The sequence below is a fragment of the Sus scrofa genome, chromosome X (assembly GCF_054392235.1).
Source record: "Sus scrofa isolate SSC_HxYL_T2T_F1_AM1 chromosome X, Sscrofa_HxYL_maternal_Yorkshire_Landrace_v2.0, whole genome shotgun sequence".
NCBI classification, from domain to species: Eukaryota; Metazoa; Chordata; class Mammalia; order Artiodactyla; family Suidae; genus Sus; species Sus scrofa.
The window spans coordinates 53,565,483-53,580,686 of record NC_139401.1 but is presented as its reverse complement, the minus strand read 5'-3'; the positions used below and the strand labels follow the sequence as shown (position 1 = coordinate 53,580,686).

General features: G+C 35.5%; 1 protein-coding gene across 13 annotated transcripts in view; it reads right to left on the bottom strand.

Annotated features, from left to right (window-relative positions):
- The window catches only part of FAAH2 (fatty acid amide hydrolase 2), a 112,308-nt gene that overhangs the window by 85,506 nt on the left and 11,598 nt on the right, over positions 1–15,204 (bottom strand). Inside the window, exon 3 of one of the 13 annotated variants that reach the window (XR_014835499.1) lies at positions 13,279–14,995. The exons of the other annotated variants lie outside the window; for them this stretch is intronic. The gene's annotated coding sequence lies outside the window, so the exon portion shown is untranslated. Of the gene's footprint in view, positions 1–13,278; positions 14,996–15,204 lie in introns of those variants that run through there. 13 annotated transcript variants of the gene reach the window in all.

Below are 15,204 nucleotides of genomic sequence, written 5' to 3'. Positions count from 1 at the left end.
GTTCTTTTCTGTTTTACAAAAAGTTCTTGTGTAACATGTTTTTAAATTTGATTCCACATATAGGTCATATGGTATGATATTTGTCTCTCTAAGCTGTTTTTTAGAAGAGGGAACAATTTTTTTGGTCTTTTTTTGCCTTTTCTAGGGTCACTCCCACATCATATGGAGGTTCCCAGGCTAGGGGTCTAATCAGAGCTGTAGCTGGCGGCCTATGTCAGAGCCATAGCAATGCCAGAACCAAGCTACGTCTGTGACCTATGCCACAGATCACAGCAATGACAGATCCTTAACCCACTGAGCAAGGCCAGGGATCAAACCCACAACCTCATTGTTCCTAGTCGGATTCATTAACCACTGAGCCATGAAGGGAACTCTGTGAGAACAAGTTTTTTAAATTTTTCTTGGTTACTTGAAAAGACAGAACATATAACTAAGCTAAACTAAGAAAAAAAGAAGACAATTAATAAATTTGGAAATGATAAAGGTGGCCACATATCTGATAACACAGAAATAAAAAGGATTAAAAAAACATGAGAAATTATATGCTAACAAATTTGATAACCTAGAAAAATGGATAAATTCCTAGAAACATACCATTTACCAAGCCTGAAACATGAATGAACAGAAAATCTGAATAGATCTATAACTAGTAGGGAGACTGCATCAGTATTCAAAAAACCTCCCAAATAAAGAAGATTGAAGGAGTAGATGTCTTCATTGGTGAGTGCTGCCAAATATTAAAGAAAAATTAATGTATCTGTATCAAAATCTTCTAAAAATTGAAGAGGAAGGAGTACGTCCACAAGCATTTCATAAGACAGCATTACCATGATAACAAAGACAGCCTAGAAAACTAACATGAAAAGACTATGTATATATAAAAAATTCTCAGAAAACCACTAGAAAAATACTAGACTACCAAATAAATCTGAAAGACATACACCATGTAAAAGTTGGATTTCTCCCTAGGACACAAGGGTGGTTCAATGTATACAAATCAGTAATTGTGATATACAACACTAAGAAAAATGAAAGATAAAAATCATGTGACCATCTCAATAGATGAGAACAAAAGAACTGACAAAATTTAACATCCTTTCATCATAAGAAACTCTCAACAAATTAAATGTAGAAAAAAATGTTCCCCAACATAAAGGTCTTATATTAGAAGCCCACAACTAATATCATACTCAATATTGAAAAGCTACAAGCTTCTCCTCAAAAATCAGGGACAATACAAATAAGCCTCCTCTCATGATTTCTATTTAACATCGTACTAGGAGTCCTAGTCATAGCACTTAGACAAGAAAAAGAAATAAAAGGATTCCAAATAAGAAAAGAAGATGTAAAATGGTTTGCAGATAACCTGATCTTATATATAGAAAACTGGAAAGATCCCACTCAAATGCCATTAGACGTAATAAATTCATTCAGTAAAGTGGCACAATGCAAAATAAACAAAAAAAATAAGCTGTGTTTCTATGAACTGAAACAAATTCCATGACAGAAAAATTATGAACACAATTACAATTGTGTCAAAATAATAAATTAATTAGGATTTAATTTAACCAAGAAGATGAAAGAACTACTCAGTGAGATCTCTGAGAAACTGAAGAAAGAAATTAAAGAAGACACAAGTAAATGGAAAGACATCGCCTGTTCTTGCAATGGAAGAATTAATATTGTGTTAAAATATACAGATTATCAAAAGCAACCTACAGATTCAGTTCAATCACTATCAAAATTCCAATGGTATTTTTCATGGAAATAGGAAAGGCAATCCTAAATTTCATAGGGAACCACACACACACATACACACACACACACACACACACCAAAAAAAAAAAACTTGAATAGCTAAAGCAATCACTAACAAGAAGGCAAAGTTGGAAGTACCATATTTTCTTATTTTAAATTCTATTACAAAGTTATGGCAATCAAAAAAGTACGAATGAACTATTCACTTGAAAATTTGCTCAAAACTGACAAAAGACCTCAGGATTATGATAAAGCAAGAAAAAATTCATGAAACCAGATAGGACAAAATAAGAAGAAAGAAGAAAAAGAAGCAAACCAAAGGGAGACTGGACACGCACCCCCTAGGAGTGAGCTGGAAAGAGGAAAAGCTCCTTCAACCTGGGAAGTTCCCCCACCTACAGCCAAGACAGAGGAGGAACTCTAGATAATGGGTGTGAAGCAGTTAAAATGGAAACAAACTCATGGGTCAGTGCTATGGGCAACCATATGCAGTTGCCAACAGGTGTTGTGAACTAAAACTCTGGCCTTAGAAATCAGACTCAAAGAGAGAGCTGGGGATGGCTATGCGGAAAATCCAGGGTTGACTGTGCAGAAACAGCCTGGAGGGACTAAAGTATCGGGAAAACAGAACTGAGGCTGTAAGCAGAGGCAATGTACTTGGGCTTAGAGGCTAGGTGCTATTGTTTGGGAGTGCTGGATAGGAGTGGGATTCGCCATTACAGCCTTGTTCCCTAATCACATTTTCCTAAGCTGCAGGACACTTTTTGCTTCAGCTCTAGGAGCCACTTAGCAGCAGCAACTGCCTAGCAACAGGTGGGAAAGCGCCATTCTCTGACATCAACCCTACAAATGTTCTCTTAGGTCAATCTACAAAGGCAACAGAAATAAAAACAAAAATAAACCAATGGACATAATCAACTTTATAAGATTTTCCAGAAGAAAGGAAACCATAAAAAGAAGCAAAAACAAAAACACAGCCTACGGAATGGGAGAAAATGTTTTCAAAAGATGCAACCATCAAGGGCTAAATCTCTAAAATATGCAAACGACAAACACAAATCAACAGCAAAAAAAACCCCCAACAACCCAATTGAAAAATGGGCAGAAGACCTGAATAGACATTTCTCCAAAGACATTTGGATGGCCAACAAACACGTGAAAAAATGCTCAACATCACTAATAATTGGGGAAATGCAAATTGAAATTATAATGAGGTACCACCCACTCTGGTCAGATTGGCCATCATTAACAAGTCAGCAAATAACAAGTGCTGGAGAGGTGTGGAGAAAAGGGTACCCTACTTCACTGTTGGTAGCAATGTAAATTGGTACAACCACTATGGAAAACAGTATGGAGGTAATTCAGAAAAGTAAATATAGAACTACTATATGATTCAGCAATTCCACTCCTGGGCATATATCTGGAAAAAGCTTTCACTGAAAAAGATATACACACCTTTATGCTCACAGCAGCACTATTCACAATAGCCAAGACATGGAAACAACCTAAATGTCCATCAACAGATGAATGGATTAAGAAGATGTGGTATATATATATACAATGGAATATTACTCAGCCATAAAAAGGACAAAATAATGCCACTTGTAGCAACATAGACAGAAAAAGAGGCTCTCATATTAAGTGAAATAAGTCCAAAAGAGAAAGACAAACATATGATATATCACATATCTGGAATATAATATACAGAGCAAATGTACAGAAAAGAATGTACAAATGTACAGGGGAGAGGGGGAGGGAGTGAGATGGACTGGGAGTTCGGGGTTAATAGATGAAACTATTGCATTTGGAGTGTATAAGCAATGAGATCCTGCTGTATAGCACAGGAAACTATTACCTAGCCACTTGCAATAGAATATGATAGAGGATAATGTGAGATAAAGAATGTATATATGTATATGTGTGTGTGTGTATCTGTGTGTGTGTGTGTGTGTGTGTGTGTGTTTGTGTGTGTGTGTGTGTGTGTGTGTATGGTTGGGTCACTTTGTTGTACAGCAGAAAATTGACAGAATATTGTAAATCAAGTATAATAAATAAAATTTTAAAAGGAAAAAAGAAAAAAGAAAAGAACTGATGAGAATCTAAGAGACCTTGGGGACAACATTGAACATACCAACATTTGCATCATAGGGGTTCCAGAAGGAGAACAGCCAGACAAAGGTCCAGAGAAAATATTTGAAAATATTATAGCCAAAGATTTTCCTAATATTTGAAATATTCAAAAAAGCTGAGGAAGCACAGAGAATTCCATAAAAAATAAACCAGCGAGATGCATACTAATCAAACAGACAAAAATTAAATACAAAGAAAAAATACTAAAAGCCAAAAGGGAAAAGCAACAAATAGCATACAAAGGAAACCCCATAACAGCTGATTTTGCAGCAGAAAATCTACAAGCCAGAAGGGAGTGACAAAATATATATTGAGGTGATAAAGGGGAGAAACCTAGAACCAAGAATACTCTACCCAGCAAAGCTCTCATTAACATTTGATGGAGAGATCAAAAGCTTTACAGACAAGCAAAAGCTAAGAGAATTCAGCACCTCCATAACAGCTTTACAACAACTACTAAAGGAACTTCTCTAAGCCAAAAATGTAAAGCCACAATTAGAAACCAGAAGACTACAAAAGAAAAAGCTCACTGGTAAAGGCAAAGATAATAGAAAAGTAGGAAATCACCCATTGAAAAATATTATATCTAAACTAACAAGCATGAGAAGAGGAGAGGACAAACATTGAAAATGCATTTGAAAATAATAGACCTGCAAGCAGAAACATTTCTGCACAATATAGATGGATTTATCAAAATATAATGGGAACCACAAACCAAATGACTATAAATGGGCAATGGCATCCTGCTGTATATCTAATTACTCATGATGGAACAAGATGGAGGTTAATGTGAGAAAAAGAAGGTGTATATACATATAAAACTGGGTCACTTTGCTGTAAAGTAGAAATTGACAGAACATTGTAAAAAATAATTAATTAATTAATTAAAGATATAATTAGAACCAGAAATCAAATAACTATAATGGACTCACACATAAAAAAGAAAAAACAAGCCAAATGTAACACTAAAGATGGTCAGAAAATAACAAGAGAAGACAACAAAAGGGGGAAGGGAAAAAAAAGACCCAAAATAGCAAATCAAAAAAATTAAGAAAATGAAAATAAGTACATACTTATAATTACATTTAAAGTAAATATATTAAATGCTCCAACTAAAAGGCAGGTTGAATGGATACAAAAATAAGACCCATATATATGCTGCTTACAAGAGATCACTTCAGATCTAAGGACACATACAGACTTAAAATGAAGGGCTGGAAGGATATATTATAGGCAAATGGAAATTATAGAAAAGCAGGAGTAGTAATATTATATCAGATAAAAAAATTTTTAAAATAAAGAAGGTCACAAGAGACAAGGATATTACCTAATGATTAAAGGATCAATACAAGAAGAAATATCAATTATAAATAATCGCATTCAACATAAAAGTACAATATATGACTCAACTACTAATAGCCATAAAAGGAGAAATTGACACTAACATAATAATAGTGGGGGAGGGGGCTTTCACACCCCACTTACAGCAATTGGACAGATCATCCAGACAGAAATTCAACAAGGAAACACAGGCTTTAATGATACATTAGAACAAATAGATCTAACTGATATCTAAAGAACTTTTCACCCCAAAGCAGCAGAATACACTTTCTTCTCAAGTGCATCCAGAACAATCTCCAGAATAGATCACTTCTTGGACCACAGATCAAGCTGTGGTAAATTTTTAAAAAACTGAAATTATTTCAAGCATTTTCTCTGAGCACAATGCTATGAGAACAGAAAGTACAAGAAAAAAAGAAACTCCTGGAATCTGAATAATATGCTACTAAACAAGCAATGGATCATTGAAGAAATCAAAGAGAAAATTAAAAGATACATAGAGACAAATGACAATGATGATACAATAACCTAAAACCTATGGAACACAGCAAAAGTAGTTCTGAGAGGGAATTTTATAGTAATACAATCTTATCTTGGGAAAGAAGAAAAACTCAAATAAATAACCTAACCTTACACCTTAAACATCTAAAGAAGGAAGAACAAAGCCCAAAGTGAAAAAGAAAGAAATCATAAAGATCAGAGCAGAAATTAAAAACATAGAGACAAAGAAAACAATAGGGATCAATGAAACCAAAATTTGGTTCTTTGAAAAGAGCAACAAAATTGATAAACCTTTAGCCAGACTCATCAAGAAACAAAGGGAGAGGGTTCAAATCAATAAAATTAGAAATGAAAAAGTAGTTACAATTGACACCACATAAATACAATGGATTATAAGAGACTACTATGAGCAACTGTATGCCAATAAAATGGAAAACCTAGAAGAAATGGACAGATTCTTACAAAAGTACAACCTACCAAGATGGAACCGGGAAGAAATAGAAAATATGAATAGACCTATCTAAAGCACTGAAATTGAAAATGTGATTAAAAGACTTCCAAAAGACAAAAGTCCAGGACCTAATGGCTTCAGAGCTGATTTCTAGCACACATTCAGAGAAAAACACCTCTTTTTCTGAAACTCTTCTGAAAAATTGCAGCAGAAGGAACACTCCCAAGCTCATTCTATGGAGCCACCATCAGCCTAATACCAAAACCAGACAAAGACACCACAAAAAAAGAAAATTACAGATGAATATCACTGATGAACATGAACACATAAATCCTCAAAAAATATTAGCAAACCACATACAAAACATATTTAAGAGATCATGCAACATGATCAAGTAGGGTTTATCCCACAGATACAAGGATTCTTCAATATCCACAAATCTATCAATGTGATATATCAACAAACTGAAAAATAAAAACAATATGATCATCTGAATAGATGCAGAAAAAGCTTTTGACAAATTTCAACACCCATTCCTGATAAAAATTCTCCAGAATGTGGGCATAGAGGGGAACTACCTCAATACAATAAAAGCTGTTTATGACGACCCACAGCTTACATCGCTCTCAATTTTAAAAACCTGAAAACATTTCCACTAAGATCAGGAACAAGACAAGGATGTCCACTTTCACCAATGTTATTCAACATAGTTTTGGACATCCTAGCCATCAGAATCAGAGAAAAAAAAGAAATAAAATAAATCCACACTGGAAAAAAAAATAAGTAAAACAATCACTGTTTGCAGATAACATGATACTATACCTGAAAAATCCTAAGCACACTGCAAGAAAACTATTAGAGTTCATCAATGAATTTTGTAAAGTTGTAGGATACTAAATTAATACACAGAAATTTATGGCATTTTTATATACTAACAATGAAAAATCAGAAAGAGAAATTAAGGAAACCATACCATTTACCATCACATCAAAAAGAAAACATACTTAGGAATAAACCTACCTAAATAGACAAAAGACCTGTACTCTGAAAAGTCTGACACTGATGAAAGAAATGAAAGATGAAACATATAGATGGAAAGATATACCATGCTCTTGGATTGGAAGAATCAATACAGTCAAAATGACAATACTACCTAAGGCCATCTACAGATTCAATTCAATCCCTATCAAATTACCAGTGACATTCCTTACAGAACTAGAACAAAATATTTTAAAATTTGTATGGAAACACAAAAGACTTCAAATAGTCAGGCTCCCTGACTTAGGACTATTCTTTGAAGATATAGTAATCAAAACAGTATGGTACTAGAACAAAAAAAGAAACATAGATCAATGATCAATGTAACATGATAGAAATCCCATAAATAAACCCAAGCACCTATGGTCAACTAATCTATGACAAAGGAGGCAAGAACATACATTGAAGCAAAGATAGTCTCTTCAATAAGTGGTGCTGGGAAAACTGGACAGCTGCATGTAAAAGAATGTAATTCAAATATTCTCTACCACCATACACAAAAATAATCTCAAAATGAATTAAAGACCTAAATGTAAGGCCAGATACTATAAAACTCTGAGAGGAAAACATAGGCAGAATGCTCTTTGACATAAATTACAGCAACATCTTGTTTGATTCACTTCCTAGAATAAGGTCAATAAAAATAAAAATAATCCAATGGGATCTAATTAAATTAAAAATCTTCTGCACAGCAAAGGAAACCATTAAAAAATGAAAAGACAGGCATTCCCATTGTGGTGCAGTCATTAACGAATCTGACTAGGAACCATGATGTTGCAGGTTCGACCCCTGGCCTTGCTCAGTGGGTTAAGGATCCGGCTTTGCTGTGAGCTTGGTGTAGGTTGCAGACCTGGCTCAGATGCTGTGTTGCTGTGGCTCTGGTGTAGGCTGGCAGCTACAGCTCCGATTTAACCCCTAGCCTGGGAACCTCCATATGTCATAGGAGCAGCCTAAGAAAATGGCAAAAAGACAAAAAAAAAAAAAAAAGAAAAAGAAAAGAAAGAAAAGAAAAGACAACCCAAGAATGGGAGAAATTCTTTGCAAATGATTCAACCAACAAAGGCTTAATCTCCAAAATATATAAACAACTACTACAACACAACACCAAAAAACAAACCAATTGAAAAGTGGGCAGAAGAGCTAAAGAGACATATCTCCAAAGAAGACATACAGATGGCCAGCAGGCACATGACAAAGATGCTCAACATCATTAATTATTATAGAAATGCAAATCAAAATTTCAATGAGGTATCACCTCATTGATGGTTAGAATGGCCATCATTAACAAGTTGACAAACAACAAATGCTGGAGAGGATACAGAGAAAAGGGAACCCTCCTTCATTATTGGTGGGAATATAAATTGGTACAACCACTGTGGAAAATGGTATGGAAGTACCTTAGAAAACTAAATGTAGAACTACCATATCTCACTCCTGGGCATATATCAGGACAAAACTTTCATTGAAAAAATAAATGCACCTCTATGTTCACTACTCATAATAGCCAAGACATAGAAATATCCTAAATATCCATTGACAGATGAATGAATTAAGAAGATGTGGTATACGTATATACAGTGGAATGCTATTTATCCATAAAAATGACAAAATGCCATTTGCAGCAACATGGACAGAATTAGAGACTCATACTAAGTGAAGTAAGTCAGATAAACAAATACCATAAACTGGTTTACATAGAGGCACCTGGCCACCATGGCAGCCATCTTACGACAATGTGAAAATCTACCCTGAGAACTAAGGCTGACAAACTAGGATGTCCAAGGAAAAGACTGAATACATAAGCTATTGATGACAATTTAAAGCCTCGGAATTAATCAATTGTGGGATTTATCTACCTAAGGACTTCCTGTTTTATGGCATAATATATTTTCCTCATTGTTTTTAGATATTTCAAGTTGAGTTTTCTGTTTTTTCAGTGAAAAGCATCTAAAATAATAGAATTGGCAAGGCGGTTTTAGTTGACTGGTATAGACAGACACTAGGTTTCAGCGAATGTCAATGTAAATAAGAGATGATGATGAAGATAAAATAACTGTTGACTAAGTTTTAGAGAAGCTTGCTTATGTTGGAAAAAAAATGAGTGAGCTATGACAGCCAGTTAGATACAGCAAGATATTCATGTGAAAAACAATCTGGCTCCTGAAAATATACAGAATCTGGCCAACTGCAAGCTCTGTATTCAAGTGGATCCAAGCTTTGAAGGAAGATTGATCTTAGATGGCTATGTGACCTTGCAAGTGACACCTTCTTAAACCTTCATTTCACCATTTATAAAACAGGGGTTAGCAATAAGGCCTTACTTGCTCTGTCATTAAAATGATAAAAACATAAAGATAGTACCTAGCACACACAAGCCACTCAATAAAAGGTGGCTATTACTATCATCATTACTAATATCATCTGACAGTCAACAGAAATTTGGCTGAAAGGAAATTTCTGTTAGGAAAATCAAAGAATTAGGATTTAAGCTGACTAAGCCAAAATCAAATTGCCCAAATCACGGAGCTCAGATAATCAGTAACATGAAATTTAGAAAGCAGAGTATAAGCCTGTATATCAGGAAAACAATGAAGATCTATAGCAGGTACTTCTTTGACAGGTTCTATTTGTAAAATGTTATCAGCACTATTTATTTACATCATTTTTGCTGGTAGTAAGATAGGGTTTCTGGAACACATGACCCCTATGTAGTCCCCAACCAGGTAGATAGAGCACAACAGTCAGAGTTCAAAGTCCTATTATTCCCAAGTACAGAGCAGAGTTAGTACTTTAATTATGCACACTTTCCAAAGGTCTTAAAAGACCTTTCATTAAAACTGCCCAAATTAAAGTCACACATAATCAGCAAAAGCAGAGAATTCAAAGAGAAGTTTAGAAGGGCAGAGAGTGAACTATATACCCTTATACATGGGCTCAGTGCCATGGGCAACACTTGACCACTGACACCAAAGAAACCCCCATAATTTTAGTCAATCTAAAACCAGGCTCCCCAGGTAAGAATCCCCAACTCTGGCTCTATGGAGATAGACTGATAATGAGTCCTAATGGAGGCTGTGACAATAGAATGACACATAGTCTGGATAGTATGGGGTGAATTAAAGACTTCCCTGAAGTCTGAGAGGCCTTTTAAAATCTATATACACTGAAATCCTGCTCCTATCCAGCGATTTAAGTAGAGCAAGAGCAAAGGGAGCAAAATCCAAGGAAGATTTTATCCTCATGCTCTGATAGGAATCTATACAGCCCCCTCATTTGTATAGCAGGGGCTATAGACAGTGGCACTATCATCTGGTTTAGGAACTCTCATTCCTCAGAGTTCTTCTTTTACATTACTTCCTCCAGAAAGCCTTCCCTGACACCTCTTCAGCCCTGGATAGATATACCAGCAAAAATACATACTTATAGAGTCACACAGACCCAGGTTGGAATCCTTCTATTATTTAGTAGTTTTATGACTTTAGCCATGTTTCTGAACTTCTCTGAGTCTTTGTTTCATTCTTTATAAAATGGGAAAATAGCATGGACCCTCAGGTATATAATTTACAAAATACAATGATTCTAAAGTGCCTAACACCTTCTTTTATTTATCCCATAAACATTTTTTGGATTCCTTCTATGTGCCTGACACTGTGCTAGATGTTAAGGTATACAGAGGTGAACAAAACACAATCACTGGCCTCTTTCATACTCCAGTCTAATGGCTGAACTGTAAAAAAAAAAAATGTTGTTTATAGTATAGTAGAATTAGTGCTCTAATAAGGTAAAAGAGGATATTGTGGGAACACGGAAGTTGTGTACCTATCCAGGACTGGAGAGGAGTCAGGGGAGGCTTTCTGGAGAGAGTGATATAAAAGTCCGGTGGGTGAGACAATTAAGACCACAATGTCAATGTGGTGTTGAATCAGTTATTATACTTTTATCTCTCTGCCTCAAACCAAGCATTCTATGCCCTCACTTTCTATTGGGACTCAGAAAATGGTCTTCTTTTGCTAACTGGTGTCCTTTTAGATTCTTCAAATATGGGATTCTAGAGACTAGAAGGCAGGGGAAGAGGTGAAGAGATTGACTTGCTCCAGTTTGTTTGCTGCTCCTGACAACATATCACCAAATATGGCCTTTTATCCAGGCAACAGTAGTGATTCCAGCTTCCTATTTCTTTCCATACTCTAGAACCAGCCTCACTACACCTCCTCAGAGGCACCAGTGTTAGTCAGCTGACAACTGCTCCTCAGAGACCTGAACTACAGCTCTATGAGGTTTCTTCTCTAAGCATCTAAGATAGCAACAGCAGCCAAGCAGAAACCTCTTCACATATATCAGAGTCTGAACTCTACATTCACCTCCTTTGGGCTTCTATGTTTCTAATAATCCCAACCTCTTCCCTTTGTTATCTCAGGTCTAGGGGTGGGGGACAGGTGTTTCCTGCAGTCATTATCTCTGTGTTGTTCCAATGCTATATTTTGTTTTTTTTTCATTCCTTAAACACATATTTCAACAAGTCCATATACCAAATTTTTTGTTAAAATTGTTTGGCTTCTGGAACCTGAATGAAACAAGAATGACAAGAGCACAATGTGTTCTTGGAGCTCAAAGGTAGATGCCTCACACAGGCTGAGATTATTAAATAAAGGGTAATTAAGACCTAAGCTGGATTCTAAAAAGTCAAGTCAGCCAAATATAGAAGTGGTGGGGAAAGGGAAGGTATTCCAGGCAGAAGGAACAACTTATACAAAGTTATGGAGGTAACAGAGAACAGAATAGTCAAGGAAAATTGAGTAGGTTCAGTATGGCTAGGGACTAGGATATGAAGAAATAGAGAATACTGGCATGATGAGGCATAAGAAGAAGAGCCAGTAAAACTTTTAGACCAGTTAGAGTTGGGCAATAGACTTCAGAAAGGAGGGAAGAAGGTAGAGTCCGGGGTTATAGCCAGGTGTCTTACTTGTATGACCAGGTAGAACAGGTTTGGGAAGAAGGTGATAAAATGGTGAATATTTTCTTATCAGTCAATCAAGAATAGAAAGACAAAGCTAAGGACCAGCAAAATTAGAATTCATATCTCTTCCTACTATTTCATAGCTGTGTAACTTTAACCACTGAAACTACCCAGAGAGTCAGTTTTAGTGCCAAGTAAATGGAGGATAGCAATACAGTAAAACTGTGTATAATGATCATAAGGTCAGATCCACTAACTAAGCTCCTGTTGTAATAATAGCCATAACAATAACAATAGCTTACATTGAGTAATTGATTTAAGGTTCTGTGCTAGGTGCTTTATGTACATTTTTTTTTCATTTTACTGCCAATATTCTTAATTTCAAGTACAATAGAAACATTATAATTAGCACAATAAAGCAATTTTGCAGTGTTTTGAGAGAAGCAGGAAAAAACACTGATGTTACACATACCGTAAATGAACTTCATAAAATTATTTCTGAACATTTCTCCTAAAGCCATCCATTCCTTATCTCTCTGCAAATCTTCAATCTCTGATAGCTACTGCCCTGCCCCATCTCTCCTATCCACCCACCAATAACCTCTCTACTTTCCTATTTGTAGTTTCAAACCATCACTTTCAACAAGGACAATTTAATTCTGTCAAAACTTTATTAATATCCTCACAAACAGAAATAAGCCCCACAACCAAATACCTCCCTCCTTATGACTTGTATTTCTTAAAAAGTAATAGAGAAAAATAGCAGAATTTCCCTCTGTTTCTTATATGTTTAAACACATATTTTGTCAACAAATTAAACACAAATTACATCTCAAATATACAACAGTGCACAATCTGTGGAAATAACTTTGGGAAGAGGAGCTGCTTGAAATGTTGGAATATGTGACTAGAAGACAGCTGGCCCATAGAAAAAAGAAAGGGACAAAGGAGAATTCCTAGAACATAAAGACTTTCTGTACTTCTGTTTTTGGCACCAGATGTCTATATATTTGGATCATGACTCTGTCACACACTACCTTTTTGACCCTAAAAAGTAGCTTAACTTCTCTGGATCACAGCAGTGACACCTATAATGTAGGGATTTTTAATTTTTTGAAAAGCTGTTGAAATGATTAGATAAGAAATCATTTATAAAATAACTAGTATTGGAGTTCCCTTTGTGGTGCAGCAGAAACGAATCAGACTAGAAACCATGAGGTTACAGGTTCAATCCCTGGCCTCGCTCAGTGGGTTAAGGATCCAGTGTTGCTGTGAGCTGTGTGTGGGGAAGGTCACAGACACGGCTCAGATCAGGCCAACAGCCACAGCTCCAATTAGACCTAGCCTGGGAACCTCCATATGCCATGGGTGCAGTCCTAAAAAGACAAAAATAAAATAAAATAAAATAAAATAAAATAAAATAAAATAAAATACCTAGTGTTTCTCTTTCTTACTTACTTCACGCAATGAGAGTCTCTAGTTCCATCCATGTTGCTGCAAATGGCATTATTTTGTTCTTCTTATGACTGAGTAGTATTCTATTGTGTATATATACCACAGCTTCCTAATCCAATCATCCGTCAAAGGACATTTGGGTTGTTTCCATGTCTTGGCTATTGTGAATAGTGCTGCAATGAACATGCATGTGCATGTGTCTTTTTTAAGCAAAGTTTTGCCCAAGCGTGGGATTACTGGGTCATGTGATAGTTCTACGTATAGTTTTCTAAGGTACCTCCATACTGTTCTCCATAGTGGAAAAAAAATAATGTATTGGGGAAATAAAATATACATATATATAAAAAGAATAAGAACCTCAAAGAATAAATTAATTAAAACAATGAGTATGATACAAATTCATTTGATGTGCTGCTTGTATTTCATAAATATGTTTTAAATGTTTATAATTTCATAATACTAGCTACTTTTTCATTTTATTTATGTATACATATAAAAATTAATAAGAGAAACATCAAAAAATAGAGTAGGGGTCTACAATGGGGAGCTCTCATGCCCTGTGACTAAAACAGAGCTCCAAAGGAAGAAGAAAGATGCTTTTTCTTCCATGAAAGGACTAAGCAAATGAAAAGCTATGGACTCTTTGTTTACTATAGCCCTCCCATCTTCCTTTCCTCTATATAAAAGCATTCTCCTTCCTTTGCCCTATGAGGGACTTGCACTTGGCTCCCCATGGTTGCAAAACTTGAAGTGCAATTCTCCTATGATCCCAAATAAATCTATCTTTCAGATGAAATATCTGGCTATTTGTTTTAGGTTAATAGACAGCAACCATCTATATCAAGTAATTATAGTTTTCAATTTTTTGTAGTAATATATATTTTCATTCAAAAATAATTGACAATATAAGTGATTCAATTGTATTATATATTAACAACAGAGTTGCTGCACAAACAAGACAAAAATGCTAAACATGATATACGAATGATTGAGACCTGCAAAATTTTTCCCTATATCATAATATGATAAGAATTGATCTTTTTTCCCCATTATCCTCCATCATGTTCCATCACAAGTGACTAGATATAGTTCCCTGAGCTATAGAGCAGGATCTCATTGCTTATCCACTCCAAATGCAATAGTTTTCATCTACTAACTCAAATCTCCAGTCATCCCACTCACTCCTCCTTCCCCTTGGCAAACACAAGTCTGTTCTCCACGTCCATGAGTTTGTTTATTTTCTGTAGATAGGTTCATGTGTGCTATATATTAGATTCCAGATATAGATGACATCATATGGTATTTGTCTTTCTCTTTCTGACTTAGTTCACTCAGTATAAGAATCTCTAGTTGAAACCACGTTGCTGCAAATGGCATTATTTCATCCTTTTTTATGGTGGAGTAGTATTCCATTGTGTACATATACCACATTTTCTTAATCCATTCATCTGTTGATGGACATTGAGGTTGTTTCCATGTCTTGGCTATTGTGAATAGTGCTGCAATGAACATGAGGGTGCATGTGTCTTTTTGAAGGAAAGTTTTGTCTGGATATATGCCCAAGGGTGGGATT